Source organism: Chrysochloris asiatica, unplaced genomic scaffold (genome assembly GCF_000296735.1).
Source record: "Chrysochloris asiatica unplaced genomic scaffold, ChrAsi1.0 scaffold00022, whole genome shotgun sequence".
Lineage (NCBI taxonomy): Eukaryota > Metazoa > Chordata > Mammalia > Afrosoricida > Chrysochloridae > Chrysochloris > Chrysochloris asiatica.
The window spans coordinates 13,184,148-13,202,054 of NW_006408540.1; positions in this window are offsets into that span (position 1 = coordinate 13,184,148).

Genomic DNA, 17,907 nt, shown 5'->3' on the forward strand with positions numbered 1-17,907 from the left:
ATCCTTCCTGATAACATGTCCAAACTTTGAGAGACAAAGTCTGACCATCCTTACTTCTAAGGAGCATTCTGGCTGTACTTTTTCAAACACAGATTTGTTTGTTCTTCTGGCAATCTATGAAACTTCAATAACTTCAATATTCTTCTCCAACTCCATAACTCACATGCATCATTTCTTCTACAGTCTTCCTTATTCATTGCCCAGCTTTCAGATGCTTATGAGGATATTGAAAATACCTTGGCTAGGGTCAGGCGAACTTTGGTCCTCAAAATGATTTCTTTGCTCTTGAACACTTTAAAGAGGTCTTGCGCAGCAGATTTGACTAATGCAATATGTCATTTGATTTCTTGACTGCTACTTTCACTGGAATCTTACAATATATACTGAGCTCAGTGCTTACCTGTTGTAACTGCAAACACTGAGTCTGAAAGATGACTCTGTTGACACAAACCTGAATAAGAAGAGGTGCCAATTCAGACTCAGGTCCATCTTGTTCCAAACCAGCATGTTTTTCACCCCTCCATCAGCATTTTCTTTAGGAAGAGCAGTTTTCATTGCTCCACCACATCCCACCCACCCAGAAGAGTTCACTTCCACTACAGGTCAACCTCAAGAAATACTTGTGGTTGTAAAGTACCATCAAGTTGGTGGCTGGTGGGTTTGAACGGCTCACCTTTCAGTTAGCAGCCCAGTGCTTATCCTACAGTACCACATCGAGAAATAGCAGGAACTGTCAATTCCAACCACCAGCAGAGCACTGTAAGGTCCCAGGAGTATAGGAGTCCTCCAAATTAGAAAGTCTCTTTGAACAGTCAGTTACTTGGATATGGTGGCTGTCAGAATCACTAGACCAATGTATGCAGTAAAAACAACAATTTGCATTCTTAAAACCCAAATAATGCCATTGGGAGTCAAACTGAGATTTTTATGCTGCCATTAAAGCAAAGTACCAGCAATTCCTCAGGGAAAGGGGAAACCAAGAGTTCAAAGGACACATTAGCAAGTTTCTCAATTAAATGCCAGGCAGTAATATAACTTTGTTTTAACACCCTCTTACTTAGTCATTTAATTTTTCTTGGAAAAGAAAAGCAACCCTCAGGGGTGTCAAACCAAATGCCTGTCTAAGCAGACGGAGCTAATGCCTTCTCAGAGAGGCTACCAAGCAATCTCTCTGATTATGTCTATTTCTGAACAGGAAAATTGATCAATTAAGGAGAAGGAGGTTTGCAGAGTCAAGCACTGCCAAACCCATACATGCACATCACGCACGTGCACACATACACACACACAAAAGCTGCAGGCGGTGCTCCTGCTGGGGGCCAATGAAAGTTTCACATAGAAAGTTAGATTCCAAATTGAAGGCTGTGAGATCCTCACTTCAGTCCAGGAAGAGTGTGGGAGCAGGTTGGGAAAACTGCATCTTAACAGATTGTTTTGTTTTGTTTTGTTCTGAACTCATTTGTGAAATTGACAAATGGGCTCATGGGATAGTGAGCCTTGAGCTTTGGTGTTCAAATTGGATATTACTTTTTCTAAAAAGGTTGGTCATCAGAGAGCAGGAGATGATGGGTGTTCTAGCTGATCTAACCTCAAGGTCAACAGTTGAAGCCCATCAGCTGCTCTGAGGGAGAAATACGAGACTTTCTGGTTCCATAAAGATTTACAGCCTCAGAAATCCTATACAGAGTCACTATGAATTGGAACCAACGACAAGAAGGCACTTAATAACAACAATATCTGATCTCTAAGGATAGTAGCGGTGGTTCAGTTGCCTTCCATGCAAGAGACCTGGGATGGATTCCCAGCCAAGGTACCCCAGTCACAGCCAGCCCCATCTGCTCATCTTTCTATAATGCCAAATAGGTTTCAGCAGAAGTTATAGACTATGGTAGCCTAAGAAGAGAAGCCTGAAGATATACTTCCTAAAATTAGTCAATGAAAACCCAATGAATAATCACAACAGACCATGAGCCATTGTGCATGGGGTCTCCATGAATCAGGAGCCAACTAGACAGCAGCTGATAACAACAACATCTGATGTTTATGGGCCTTCATACTAAGTACAACACAGAGGTAGCAATTTCAGAACTCAATAAGCCATGCACAAGTAGATATAATATATACTTGCTTACTGGATCACTGGAGTCCTGTTGTGACACTGTGGAATAATGCACTGGTCCACAAGGTAGGTTTGAACTGCAAAATGGGTGGTTCAAATTCACCAGCCGCTCCTCAGAAACCCTATACAGAGTCACTATGAGTCGGAACCAACTCAAGGGCACTTAACAACAACAACACTGGATCACTAATGTCTTCGTTTTCTACTGCTGCTATAACAGATATATCACAAGAGGCTGGTTTTAACAAACAGAAATTAATCTCTCACAGTTTACGGGTCTAGAAGTCTGAATTCAAAGCATCAGCTCTGGAAAAAGGTCCTTGTCGCCTATCAGCATCTGTAGGTCCCACATTCCTTGGAGATTTCCATGTATCTTGGCATCAGTCTTTCCCTGGATCTAGGAGCTTCACAGTGGAGAGATCCCAAGTCCAGAAAATGTACTCCACTTCTGGCTCTTCTTTCTCGGTAGTAATAGGCCCCTCTTTCTCGGCTCACTTCTTTCACCTTTTGTCTTTGTAAGATAAAAGATGTGGCAAGTCACACCCTGAGAAAACTTCCTTTCAATTGACTGGTTTTACATAGCAGATCTCACCACGGAAGTGATTACCTTCTATTAGATCCCATCATGGTGGATGATGACTTCTTAACTGTCAAACCTCTATGAACACTGGCCCAGTCAAGTTGAAACAGAACCTTAGTTATCACAACTAATGGCCAATGCTTTGAAGCTATAGGGAAGGATGCACATCTTCAGGCAGTATGCCTTTAAACACTCGGTGCCTTAAGAAAAGAGATTCTTCATACTTTGAGGATGTCAGGCTATGTCACTTGAATGAAAAAAACAGAGCTTCGTATTTATCTTAACCATTGCTACTGCAGAGCTGTGTGGCAATTATCTGATACGTACTTGCTGAATGAATGAATAGCCAAAGAGACATAAGATGGGGAGCAGTCTCCAAAGTCAGGTACCTAAATCTGCCTACACTCTCCACTAATAAAAATCGATAGTGACATTGCCAGGCAGGTAAGGAGAGGCAAGACAAAAAATACCAGAGAAAGACGATTGAGATGACAAGGTTAGTGAGGAATCATGGGAGGTTGTCGGGAATGGGAGGAAATCCATTCTCAATAGCTGAGGGAGGGGAATGTAGACAATGACTTGTGACTTTAAGAGTCTTACGCTTATTCCCCAGAGTGGGTCTTGCACAGTGTTTTCACACTGGCATTCACAGGTTTCTCTCCCAGTTGTCCTTGTGACTTTGTAATAGTGAATCAATAAGACTTAGAGTCTGCCTAAACCACTCCATCCCTGACATCAAAGAGTCAAATAAATATATCTCTCTTTCATCCTCAGCAGTCCACACGAAATATCTAATTTTCCACATCAGAATTTACCTTACAGAAAGGACAAAAAGTTTAGGCTAACTTTTTAAAAAATACATTTCATTGTGTTTTAGGTGACAATTTACACAGCAAATTAATTTCCTGTTCAACAACTCATACACAAATTGCCCCCTGACATTGGTTGCTAGCCCCACAGTGTGTCCGCATTCTCCCTGTATTCACCAGGCTTCCTCTGGTTTCATCCTTCCAGTTTCGCGGCCTTTCTGCCTCCTCATCTTTACTTTAGGCAAATGTTGCCCATTTGCTTGTGCACTTGATTGTACAAAGGAGCACACTCCTCACATGTGGTTTTTTAGTGTTCGTTTTGTTTTTATTTATGACAGTCTGTTATTTGGCTGAAAGGAGTGTCTATAGTTTCAGGATTTTAGGCTGATAATCTAGGCAGTTCCTTCAATCTCTTATCAGTCCAGTAAATCCGCTCATACTTTATGAATTTAAGTTCTGTCTAGGTTAACTTCTGAGCTTGATCCCCCAAGTCCTCTCCCACATTCTCCAACTTGGCAACACTGACCCCTGAGTTGGAGTGTGTGGTCTTATTGTTCTGGACAGTTAATATGTCCTAAACCCCAGAAAGTAGAGGCTGTGGTCTCCATCCTTGGGGAGCTTACAAATTGCAAAGGGCACAGGTTCATGCAAGGGCATTTTTCCCTTTTAAATGAGTTTGTGGGAACGGCCTCCCCAGAGTCAGGAGTCCCACTGAGCCATGGATGTGGCTTTCTCCACCCTCCGCTGACCCCCCTGCCTCTCTCTCACTTGTCTGACTTCAGCTCAACAGTTTGCAGCACCATATGGCAAAGGTTGAGGTCAGAGAGATAAAAACGTTTCATTGCCTTGAAGAATGGTTAACAAACACGTGAATGTTAATTCTAACACATTGTAAAACTGTGGCAAACCGGACTGAAAAGAGACTTTAGTTATGGCAGGAAATCTGTTTCTCAACTCCACCCCAGTCCTTCCAGTTCATTACAGGTATTGTGGAAAGAAAATGGGGTTTTGTGTCCTCTCTTGGCAATCTGCACCCTGCTCTTCTGCCAGGTTTCTAATGACTTTTCAATGATGATTTAAGAGGTTTTGTGCCTGAGAGTTGTAAAGGTTTCAGCTTAGCTCTGCTCACCCAACACGTACACTGACCCAGATGCGCATGCGCACAGTCTCACAGCAGCAGGACTTGGTATCTTTTGTCCTAGTCTGACTTCACGGGTCTCGGTCTGGGTCTTCACAGAGCTCTCTGACGTCACTGGATCAATCTAATGGCAAGAGAAAACTCCTCTTCTAGACCTCAAGGACTTACCCTGGAACTGGATCCAGGCAGTTTGCAGAGGTCGTTGGTGGTGAAACCACCACCAAAAAGGAATCTGTAGAATCCCCAAATGAGAAATTTGAAGGAAAAATTACTTTCTCTCTTCAAGCCAGTTGCCACCCAAACCACATATTTAAAGAAGAAAAAATACACAGGAAATAATTTCCAGGAATCAGCTTCCATCCACAGCAATGCCATGGTGTATGTTAGAGTAGTTTCCCGTGGCTGATTTTTCAGAAGCAGATTATCAGATCACCAGGACTTTCTCCAAAGCACCTTTTAGTGGACTCAAATCTCCAAGCTTTGAGTTTATTAACCACCCAGGGACTCCAAAGCACACATACACATATGGACACACACAATGCAGCAATGTCTTGAAGATCTCCACCGTCTCCTTTGAGGTCCAGGGTGTACACACCACAGGGTTGATAGAGCAGACCTGGGCAGCTAGGCCAAGACTGAGAAACTGAGAGCATACCAACTGCTCACCCAGAATTCTAATCTCTGATTAGACCAGACACCAACCTTCCTTCCCTACCTCAACCTAGGATGGTACAGGAACAGGGTTACCACGAGCTTATTGGGGACTTTTTATGCAAATTAGAAAAAAGCAGCTCCCAGCCCCTTGCCGTGCCAGTCTCCTACCTCAGGACAGGTAGAAGTCAGTGCTTGCTGCATGTCTCAGTCCTGAGAGGGTGGGGAAGGGGCAGTCTGGCATGTGGGAGCAGGCCTTGTAGAGGACAGAGGGGGTGAAAGAGATGGATGTGTACCCTTATGGTCAGGAAGGCCTGCTGTTTGTGCACTGAAAAAAGGTATGTGGTTGAGGGGTCCAGTGTAGAGGACCCACAGCCATTTGTGTTGTTTGCCAATCCATGTATCCTGGTATGCAGCTGCCTCTGACCTGGCAAGAGAATATTGTTGTTAGGAGCCATCCAGTCGGCTCCGACTCATAGCGAACAGAACTCATAGCTCAACAGAACAAAACACTGCCCAGTCCTGGGCTAACCTCGCAATTGTTGCCACTCTTGAGCCCATTGATGCTGCTACATTACTAATCCATCTCGTTGGGGGTCTTCCTCTTTTTCTCTGACCCTCCACCTTACCGAACATGATATCCTTCTCCAGAGACTGGTCCCTCCTGACAATATGTCCAAAGTATGAGAGACAAAGTTTAGACATACTGGCCTTTAAGGAGAACTCTGGCTGCACTTCTTCCAACACAGATCTGTTGGTTCTTTTGGCAGCCCATGGTACTTTCAATATTCTCATCCAACAGCATGCATTCGAGTTACCTGTCCCGAGGTAGAAGGCTGGCATGGCACCCGAAGTGCCCTGTTGATCATCTCCCTGCACTGGCGACCCAGGTTAACTGGAAAGACAGGGTCCCAATAGCATGGCCACAGACCACATGCCAACTTTCGAATTTCTAGACAAGGAAATTCAACCTTTGGTTTCTCAAAATATACCAAAAAAGACAAACCAAACCCTTGCTGGTAAGTTGATTCCGATGCACAGTGACCCTGTAGGACAGACCTGTGGTTGTTGAGTGTCGTTGAGTCAGTTCCAACACACAGCTATCCAGTATAGGGCTTTCAAGGAGTGACTCATGAGTTTGAACTGCTGACCTTGCAATGCAGGACTGCCATATGGAATTCCAAGGCTATAAGTCTTTACAGAAGCAGACTTCTACATCTTTCTCCCATGGAGCAGCTGGTGGCTTCAAACCACCCACCTTTCTGTTAGCAGTCAAGCGCTTAACCACTGTGTCACCATGGCGGTGGTGGTTATGTGCTGTGGGTCAGTTCCAACTCATAGCCACCCTGCAGAGGTGTTTCTGAGGCTGTAAATCTTTATGGGAGCAGAAAACCTCATCTTTCTCCCACTGAACGGCTGGTAGTTTCAAACTGCTGACCTTGAAGTTAGCAGCCCGACTCATAATACTACACTACCAGGAGGAACAATAAAAAATCACATCTCTTTTGTTTCACTTTTTCTTCATCTGGAAATGACACACACATATCTGTCATTTTTCCTAGGAGTACACGCATCCAACATCCACTGGTGACAGCTCTCCATACCCCCAGGGCCTAGTATCAACCAGTGAGTTCACTGTTGAATTGAATTAAAACTGTGCAGGATGGTGAGGTCACTGGTAAGAATTGCTACTTACCCCGTGTTTAGAGGAGTCTACTGAGCATTTGTCTGCTCTCTGTTGAGATTAATCCCTTGTCCACCATTAACTCAAAGAACATTCTTCATTAAGACATTTCTCTCCATATTCAGTTTCCTCTTTCAAAACATGAAGAGGTAAGCAAAATGATTTCTAAGATTAAATTCTGTCCTAAACTCTTCCCACTCAGTACCTCAAAAGCAAACAAACAAATTCATTGCTAAGTCCCTTCTGACTCAAGGTTGTCCCTCCCATGTGACCGAGTAGAACTGCCCCATAGTGTTTTCTGGGCTGTGATCTTTATAGAAGTGGACTTCCAGGCTTTCCTTCTGTCGTGGCATAGTATGGGTCCAAAATCCCCACCTTTACACTAGTACAAACCATTGTGCCATGGAGGGACCCCATCAAAATCCAAAAAAAAACTCTTAAATCTCATGTAAATAACATTTGTTCTTATAAATATAAGATATGAAAGAGAGTAAATTTGCCAGGCCCAACATTAAAGACAAAGTGGGTACAGTTACTCCACTGAGAAAAGGACTCAGACCCTGATATAGACGGGTGGGTATGACAGTGGACAGGTTTGAGCATCACCAAGATCAAGATTTTGCAGTCCACCACTTTCCCCTCCCCCAGCAAGCCCAGAGTTCTGAACAAACACTGGTAATTACTGGAAAACATTTTGGTTTCTTTCTGTTTCTTACAGAACAAAGAAAGAAGTTGAACAACAGAAATTGATTGGAATTGGTTTCTTTCCCTGGGAACCTTTAAATTCTCTTAAATTATCTGGAAGTGAAAAAAGAGGGTGGGGGAAGGAGAAGGACTCCTAAGAACCTCCAACCAAAATAGCAAAGTTGAATCTTGTCCTTTGGAACTTTTAGGATGAATTCTTTTAAAGAGCTACATCAGAGATTTAGCATTTAGTGGGGATTTCCAAAGTTCCCAGCTTATCTTGCGAACCTTGCACACAATCATTTTAAATTGGTCAAGAGATAAAATAATAATCTTAGGCTTCCAAGGTTGCCAGCAACAAGACACACAATTAAAGATGTGCCATGGTGGGGGTGAGGGTTAGCAAGAAAGAGAGACACATGAAGCTGCATTCAGAGTACAAATTATTCTTAAGAAAGCTTGTGAGATGACTCTTTCCCATCGCATTAATAATATTTGAATAGAAATGGAAACTTTTCAACTCTTCAACAATCAGCTAGGGACCTTCCTCTGCCCCCTCCTGGCTTCTCCCAGGCTCACCTCCTCACCCCCCATGAATGATTGATCTTGAGGAATGGGGCCTTATGACAGTCTCTTTCTTTGCCTGCTTAAGCTCTTTTTCCTCCTTTCTTCCCCAAAAGGGGGGGAAAAAATAGGCAAAGGGCAGTGGGAGGGGGTGACTATCTTTTCAACACTCCAAGGAGCAGAGAGAAAGCTTTCTCAGCGGAGAATGAGGAATTGAAGTGTCCCTCAAAAGCATTTTGGAAATGTTTGCCTTGGGGGCAGGGGGTTCTGCTGATCTCAGCACCTCATTCCCCTCTAGTGCCTTGGCTAAGTCCCAAGGCCTTATAGGATTCTGCTCCCCTGTCTTGCCTCCGCTCCCTGCCCCACTGCCTTCCAACCCTCCATCCCCCACCCCACCCCCACCCCTAGAAATAGCAGAAAGAAGCAAGGCTGACTAGAGGCAGAAACAGGGCTGGTCAGACAGACAAGCCTCAGTCGGCCTCGTGGGTTGGGGTACTGTAATAGGAGTCCTGGTGTGGTGCTGTGAGTTAATGCACCAGACTGCAAAGCTGTTTGAACTGCAAGGTCGGTGGTTCAAGCTCATCAGCTGCTCCTCGGAAACCCTATACAGGGTCGCTATGGGTCGGAACCGACTCGATGGCACTTAACAACAACAACAATGGGGATATAGGTCTGCAAGCAGCTGAGCATTTCTTCTGGAAGCTGGAGGTCTCCAGAACTTTTCTGTTTTCTCTTTAAGGGTCAGGCCACGTGGGGCTGCCTCATCCTGCTGGGGCAGCCAAGCGCTGTACCATTCCTCAGGTTGCTGTTCACACTGTGAATATGGAGCCCCCAACACAAAGAGCTTTCACTGGGGATGCACTGAACTTGGCACAGCTCCTTGAGAATGAGCTGGTATTACTGCTGTTTGTAATTAACATACAGGCCTGGTATAAAAAGAACATTTCATTTAAAAGTTTGAGAGGGATGCATTAAGGATCCCTATACACGAATGAATTCATAATGGCCAAGTGACATATTTATGCCACATACTTAGTTATGTCTTAGCTAACTCCACAATTCTATTTGCTGGTAAAACACCATCAGGCTGATGTGCTCTGCTGAGTATACTTCTGTCAAATACCTATGCCATAAACAAACTGCGTGATATATAAATAAGCCCATTGTGGAGAATAGCAGTGAATTTTCACCTTCCTGGTGACACCCCCTCAGCTGCTGGGGCTTGCCACCCAAGTTGCTCTGTAGAAGCTGCCCCCCTCCTTCTTCCCAGACGCCTTAGCTGCCTAAGGGAACATCTGTTGTTTATGTCATGGTGTTCATTTTTATTCAGCTTTCTGTATCCCTAAAGCTTGAATTCATTCAGGTTCAGAGATCCCAAGGTCACGGACACCAATGGCACTACTGAACTTGTGTGACCACAGCCCAAGATTTCCTTACTCCAAGCACCACTGGCAGACAGCTGACCAGTTAGAGACACGTACCAGCCAAGCAAGCTAGTGTTCACAGCTACCATGCACTGAGTACTTGCCATGGTCAGGGCCTTTAGGAGACATCACTTTTCACACCTTGGACTAATGTAGCAAATATCAACAGCTCCACTTTATTGGTGAGAAGCTAAGCATCTGGCCCAAAGCTGTGTGCCTGGACAGTGGCAGAGGTTGGATTTGAACCTAGGTCTGTGCACCACCAGATTATAGAATACATCATGCTGTCTCTATCATAGAGCTCAGTGGGTACTATAATAGTAGTAACTGATCAAGGCTTTCCCGTGTTCTAGAAGACTTCTAACATCGACAGCTGCTTTTGAGTGGACTCTGACTCATGGTGACCCTGTATATAGCCTCGCCTGGGTCAACCCACTCACCAAGGGTCTCTCCTACCTTCACTGGCCTTCTGTTTCACCAAACATGAGACCCTCCTCCAATGACTGATCCATCCTGATGATTTGTCCAAAGCAATGTCTATTGTGAAAGACAAGTGTTTATTGGTTAAATGAGGATGAATTTAACCAATTTTCAGAAGTAGATCTTTCTTCCTAGTCTGCCTTAACCTCGAAGCTGCATTGCAACCTGTCCACCATGGATGGTTGGTGTGGTTGGACACGCCATCCATGTTGTTTTAAATATTGGTAGCATATGTAAATTTATTCTTAAATTTCAAACATATATTGTATTTGAAATATTGGTAGCATAGCTTCTAGCATCACAGCAACACACAAGTCCAAAGTATGACAAATTGACAGATAACTGGTAGAACTTTGCAGAGCTTCCTTTATTTGCTGACTTAATAAGCAATAAGTAGGATTATCACTTGCCCACAATCTCACTAAAAGACAGAGATGGTCCATAAGTAGTTTCGCTTGCCCAGATTCACACAGCTGGGTAACGAGCTGTCAGGATTCGAATCCTGAGATTCTGTCAGAATCTGCTCCTGAGCCTACATTCTGGGTCCACAATTTGTTCATCCTTCAGTCTACTTATGAGACCATGAGGGGACCTCTTTGAAGATTTTGGTAGCATTTTCCAGAATTGAAAAGTGGGAGTCAGGAGGGAGAACAAGGGGCCCACAGACATATGGCAAGCCTGAACTGGATAGACACATATGTGAAAGAAAGAAATGTCCCCAGAGCCCTCTTGGAATTTCTTCTTTCCATCACTAGTTCTTTGCCCACTGAACCTCCTGCTTCTTAGCTTTCCTATTCCCCCAATGAAAACTCGAGGACCACAGGCCAAAGCTAAACCAGTTGTCATCGAGTCAACTCTGACTCATGGTGAGGCTATGTGTGTCCGAGTAGAACTGTGCTCCATGGCTGATTTTTCAGAAGTAGATTCACAGTCCTTTCAAGGTCTGATCATGTGTTGACAGCAGAGCTCAAATGAAAAGCCAGTATTAATTCAGCTTGACACCTACTAAACTGGAGTCCTGGTGTGGCACTGTGGGTTAATGCACTGGACTGCAAAGTCAGTTTGAATTGTAAGGTCAGTGGTTCAAGCTCCCCAGCCGCTCATCAGAAACCCTATACAGGGTAGCTATGGGTCAGACCGACACGATGGCACTTCACAACAGCATCAAAGGAGCTCTGGTAATGTAGTGGTAACAAGTCAGGCTGCTAACCTCAAGTTCAGAAGTCTGAAACTATAAGCTGTTATGTGGGAGAAAGATGAGGCTTTCTGCTCCCATAAAGGCTTACAGCCTCAGAAACTCTATGCAGGGTCGCTATGAGTCGGAGTGACTCCATGGCACATAACCACCACCACCAAAGTTTCAATCCAGTTCTTTAGACCATCTTAACTAAATGGCCATAGAGAGATCACATAGCAATCAAATAGTTTCTCAGGTATTATCTGACAATAGGGAAATGTGTATTTTAATGGACTTTTGGTCCTATTATTTATGGTGTATACGCTTTGCTGGGAGTCCTGGTGTGATGCTGTAAGATAAACATTGAAATGCAAGGTGGGGGTTCAAACCCACCAGCCGCTCCTCAGAAACACCGTACAGGGTTGCTATGAGTCAGAAACGACTCCACAGCACTTAACAATAACACAGCACCGCACTGGGCTATGAACCCTTCAGAGACTCTGAGACTGTCTAACCATTTATCTATCAGCAGAATCCTCCCAATCCATCGCCTTCCAAGGAAATCAGAGGCTGGAACTGGGAGGAATTGTTTAGGTCAAATAGTCCAGCATCCTCATTTAGCAGTAGCAGAAACTGAGGACAAGTTGCTTGGGGCATTCAACCAACAAACTATATGACCCAGGTTAATTCCTCTGTCATTTAAGATGTATTTCTCCCCAATTTCCATCTTTTAGGAAGTCAATATTCCTGGGAGAGGGAACACATAAAGAAAATACAGTAAATTGGGCACCTCTCTTAGTCTCTATTTCCCAATCTTTAAGGTAAGGGGACTGATTCAGGACTCATAAACGCAAATGATTTCCAGAGAGACAGGTAACATAACTGATTCCCGCAGGCAATTGTGAAACAATAGGCATGGTAGGAACCAAGGAGAAATGAAGCTTACACATCACCATTAAATTGAAGAAATAAATCCAACTCCTGTGGGGCCAGATTTGTAATCTATGACCTGGATGACCTCAGGTCCTCCCTAGCTCTATGATTTGATTATTCTGTGCATATTGTTCTTTGGATTGATTTCCTCTATGGCAGCCAATTATGCTCAAAAGCATCAAGTGACTTAAATGGTTTTAGGGGAGAGGAAAGGTTAGGCTTCAAGTTGCAGAACGGACAACCTGAACTGCAGATGCACCAGGAACATGAGGTACCTAACTAGGGAGGGGGGCTGCAGAGAGGGAAGGTGGAAAACATGGACTCTAAATTTTACTGCTTTGCTTTGAACATTGTTGTTGTTGTTGAGTGTAGCTACTGTTGAGTCAGCCCTAACTCATGACAACCCTACGCACAACAGAAGAAAATGCTGTCTCGTCCTACGCCAACATCCCACTTGCTTGCAGATCAGACTCTTCTGAGCCATAGAATCTTCATTGACTAATTTTCAGAACTTGACCATCAGGCCTTTCTCCTAGTCTGTCTTACTCTGGAAATTCTGCTGAGGTTTCAGCGCCATGTTGTTGTTGTTGCTAAGTGTCATTGAGACAATTCTGACTCATAGAGACCTGAGGAGCGGCTGGTGAATTTGAACTGTGGACCTTGCAGTTCAAACCGACCTTGCAGTCCAGTGCAATAGCACCACACCAAGACTTCACCAAAACCACCGGACAGATAGATGGTATTTGTACTTGAGATGCATTGGCCAGGAATCAAAGGGGGCCTCCCACAGAGAAAGCAAGTCCCAATCCTGGGGACTATACAGTCCCAGTGTGAATTGAATGGCTGTCTCTGAACTGTGCAGCGCTCAGCCTATGCAGCAGTAAACCTACAGACCCCAGAAGAAACCCTCAGCTGCTCCCAGGCCTAATGCAACCACTAACCCAGTTCTGCTTCCTGAACCACCAAACTTTCTTTCTGTTAAACCTCTCCGCCCCACAGGCATTTTTACTTATGGGCTATTTTAGCAAGAAAAGGGTCAAGCAAGCTCAGCATTAAGGATATAAGATTATTTTTCTCCTAAGGATTTCTTTTCCCTTCCTGAGGTGTTCGCCCTGGGTATATTGAGGGGGGGGGCACAAGGGAAGGGTAACCCCTCCTTGAATGAACCATCCCCAGGCCTGATTTGCATCAGTTCCTCTCTCTTGGCCCAGCTTCAGTCCCTCCTCCAAGATCTGCCACTATCCATGGGAACATTGTGTCCTCAGCCTGTGCCTGAGCCCCAAAACCCAGATAGTTTCTCCCAAGAACAACCTTGCGAGGAGTCACACTTTCCTCCTCTCAGAGAGAAAGCGGCTTTGCCCTCCGCAGCTGCCAACACTCCTAATATTGCTGTGTGAGGGAGGCCCCCAAGACAGATCGAGCAGGAGTGAATTAATAATTGCTGGCAATAGAGCGCCTGCAGCCAACCGGCTCCTCCCCCTTGGGGACTGTTTGCCCTTCTTCAGAGAGTCCTCTACAACTGCTTTGCAAACTTACTTCTGCTGAACAAAAAGCTGAGAAGTATTGTATTCTTAAGGGGCCCTTCCTTCTCAGGAAAGCTCAGGGCTGGAGTCAAGACACTGACATTCTTGGCTGGTTCTGTCACCAACCGGGAGTTTAACCTTGAACAGGACTAAACCTCTCTGGGTCTCATTGCATCCTCTGTAAGAGTCCTGGTGTGGCAGTGTGGCACTGTAGGATAAATACTAGCAGCTCCTCAGAAATCCTACACAGTCAATATGAGTCAGAACCGAATCAAAGACCCTTAGCAATAAACAAGAACCACAAAATGTCTAAGTCTGATAATCCAAGGTATGATGAGGCATGCACCTCCCCATCTTCAGACCCTACTACTGACTGGACCAGCAGCCGTTGAATCCATCCCCACGCATGGAGACCCCATACATGTCAGAGTAGAACTGTACTCCATAGGGTTTGCAATGGCTGATTTGTCGGTAACAAATCTCCAGCATTTCTTAGACTATACCTCTGTTGTTAAGTGCCATTGAGCAGGGTCTAACTCATAGCAATCCTGTATAGGATTTCTGCGGTGGATTTGAACTGAATTTTGTGATTCACAGTCCAGTGACTATCCTATAGCACCATACCAGGACTCCATTATTGTCAATGAAATGGAAACCAAACTACTGAAGCTGAGGTCAGGTGGCTGGGTCATCAGTCCTTGGCTCCCACATGCCACCACAGCTCGTCCCAATCTGACCTGGGACCATATGGTCCAAAGAAAAGTCCCTGTGTCTCAGGTTCTCTCCTTCCCTTCTCCTAATTTGTCTTAAATCTCTACAGGGCCTTGGTCCCTAAACCCCACCGGGTTACTCCTGTTTGTACATGTTGGTGGTTCATGCTCTCTCTTGGATCTTTCCAGAGCCCCAAGCTAGAAAAAGACTATAGTGTCTGTCCCCTCCTACTTCCATAAATAATTCAAAATAAATTAGTGTTTTGGAAAGTGACCAAAATAAAAGCTGAAATTTTAATTTTTCTTAAGAGTTTCTGATCACATACCTTTGAAAACATTCATCAAAGTTGCATTTCTATCTGTGTATCTTGCAAACATCTGCTGGTTGGGTTGCTGTTGTTGTTGTTAGATGCCTTGTTTCTGACTCATAGTAACCTTGTATAGGGTTTTTGAGGCTGTAAAGCTTCACAGGAGCAGAAAGCCCTATCTTTCACCGAATGCTCGTTGGATGGTATGGCACAAATAACTTAACTTCATCCAAACAATTGGCCTTTATCCTTAGTTCCTGATAGATTCTAAAATGTTAGAATGTCCCCCAGTGATTGAAGTGTCTTTGATGAGGCATTTTGTGACTCAGGTCATGGCTGACCATGCTAGAAAGATCTAGCACATTGTATCAGTCCACCTCTGGGAAGGGGAGCAATTCAATGCATCATGCCCATACCTTGAGGCCCAACACAAGCTCTGGACATGAAAGTTCCATGAGCTTCTGGGTTGGAGATAGACGTGAATGGTCATGGATGTTTCATGTTGGAAACCCTCTCCATCCTTACCCTGTCTCTTCATTTGTTGTCCTTTTTGAAATAATACAATTGTAATTATAACTATAACACTGTCTCGAGTTCCTTGAGTCATTCTAGTGAATCATTGAGCCCAAGGAAGTCATGAGAGCCAGCAAGTCAACAGTGAGGGTGTCATAGGAACCACCCAGTTTTCTGCTGGTGTCTGAGGTCTTGGTAGTCTGGAGGACTTGTGATCTCTGATCTAGCTCTGCTAGTCACAGGCAGTTAGTGTCAGAATTTAACAAAAGTGGAACACAGGGGAACAGACTTGAATCAGAATTTGGATGGATTAAATTCTTCCATTCAGTTGGTGTAAGATGTGGAATGAAATCAAACAGACTGATCTGATTGATCTTGGAAGGTGGTACCCATCCATTCCACATCATATAGAGTGTGTCTGAGCACACACCTTTGTTGCCCTGTTAACACAGCTACTTAGACCAAACTCGCATACCTGCGGAGCTTGAGCCCATCAGAATGGGGAGTTGTGGTACAATGTCTGAATTAAGAGACAAAAGAGAAAACTATTACAGTCCAATGGAGTTAGGCCTGGAGCCTTAGGTTAGGGTCCAGAGCAAGCAAGGTTACAAATATCTACAGAGGAAACCTGTTCTGAGATAACAGAGCAGACGTGCGGACAAGAGACCATGCATCTCCAGCGAGAGAACCTGCTAGTCCCAGTCATTGCAATTAAATGCTCTGAGATTCCCCTGAAGGCTGACAATCCTCTAGCCTTGCTGTCCACGGGGTGGCCAGTTCAATGAACAGCAACAGCAACTCACCTGGAAGCTTTTAGAAAAAGCCAAATCTCTTGTCTCACCCCAGACCCACTGTATCAGAATCTGCATTTTAAAGAACCCTAGGTGATTCCCATGCACATTAAAGTTTAAGAAGGGCTGTTCTGGAGGGATTTTCTCTTCCTGTTAAGATCCCTTAATCAGCATTCCAATTCCCATAAAGTCAGAGGCCCTACCTGGAATCCCTGCTACCCTACCACCCTGTGGCAGCATCTCAGCCCTCGCACCTCCCCACCATCCAGCCCTGCACCTGACAAATACAGTGAGGCATAAATTAATCACCACTGCAACCTGAATCCATGCAGCCACCCAGCTCCTCCTGGGAGGACACCGTCTACCCCAGCTGTCTGCTGACCTGATTCCCCAGTGCTTACTGCTGCCTGCAGCCCCATCACTGAGCTCCTCCGTACACTGGGTGCTCTCACAGAGCCTGTCTGTCCTCAGCTTACACAGATGCAGCCTAGGGCCAGATTCTTCCAGACGAGTTTCCCAGCCCCAGCAAAAGTGTTGTTAAGTGTCTCCCTCCAGGCTCCCTCCCACCCCCAGCAAAAGTCCTTTGGGCTTAGCTGGTGGAGGCCTGCTCCAGCGACATCTCAGTGGGTACAGTGTTCAGGCCTTGAACTGGAACCAAGAACAAAAACAACTCAAGTTTACAGGCGTCATCCTGAGAGTGTAGTAGGAAAACCCCAAATGTGTAGTCAGCAGCTCAGAACTGAAGGTGTCACGGATCACAGACTGAAACCCAAGAACAAAGGGCTTTAACTTCTCTGCCAATTCAGAGGCTCCAGGATTGAGAGTTCCAGGTGCTGGATTGATATAAAATCTCCTCTGGAACACAGAAGAACGCCATGCCATGTAGCCATAGCCAGGTACACACAGTTCTGGGCAGTGAGGAAGCCCAGCCTACTCAATCAGTGACTTCTGCTGCTGTATTGCTGGGTCAAAAGGCCTTAGGAAGGAAGGAGATTCCACAAGCCTAAGGTTCTACCTAGGTCCTTAAATTAATTAACCAAACCCATTGCTGGAGAGTGTATTTGAATGCATGGCAACTCCATACATATCAGAGTAGAGCTGCTTACTCCATAGGATTTTCTTGGCTGCATTCTTAATGGAAACAAATCATCAGCCTTTATTCCATGTAAAAACCCAACGGATGGGTTCAAACCACCAACTTTTAGCTTAGCAATCACATGCACACTCCTTTCCCCATTAGGGATTTTCGTTGGCCCATATGCACAAGATAATAAGGATAGCATGTAAATTCACATGCACACTCCTTTCCCCATTAGGGATTTTCGTTGGCCCATATGCACAAGATAAGGTAGCAGTCTTCCCTAAAGCCCCATTTTCATAATTGCTCTTAAAGTCCACAAAGGCTTTTCTTCAAGCCTCACAAAAACTCCAAATCACTCAAAGGTGAATTGAGTGGCCATGATTATCCCCCAAATGAGAAAACATGCTTCAGAGAAAGTGATTTTCTGAATTCCACCTGGAGGGGTGGATCAAACACTCAGCTGGAGGTTTTCTGACCCTGGTCTAGTATTCTAGTGTGCCAATCATCAGACCTTTTCAAAGAGCTGTCTTCTCTGGTGTTTGTTCCTATCTTTCACCTCTCAGCTCCTTCCCAGCACGCTCCAGTTTTCTTCCCCCGAAAACAGTTCTCAAAAGTTGCTGAGGACAGCCATGTTGCTGCACCCCATGGAAATTTCATACAAAAGCTCAGCTGTATACAGTACTTTGGAAGAGATCCATATTTGTGCCCATTCCAAAGAGAGGTGACCTAATCGAATGT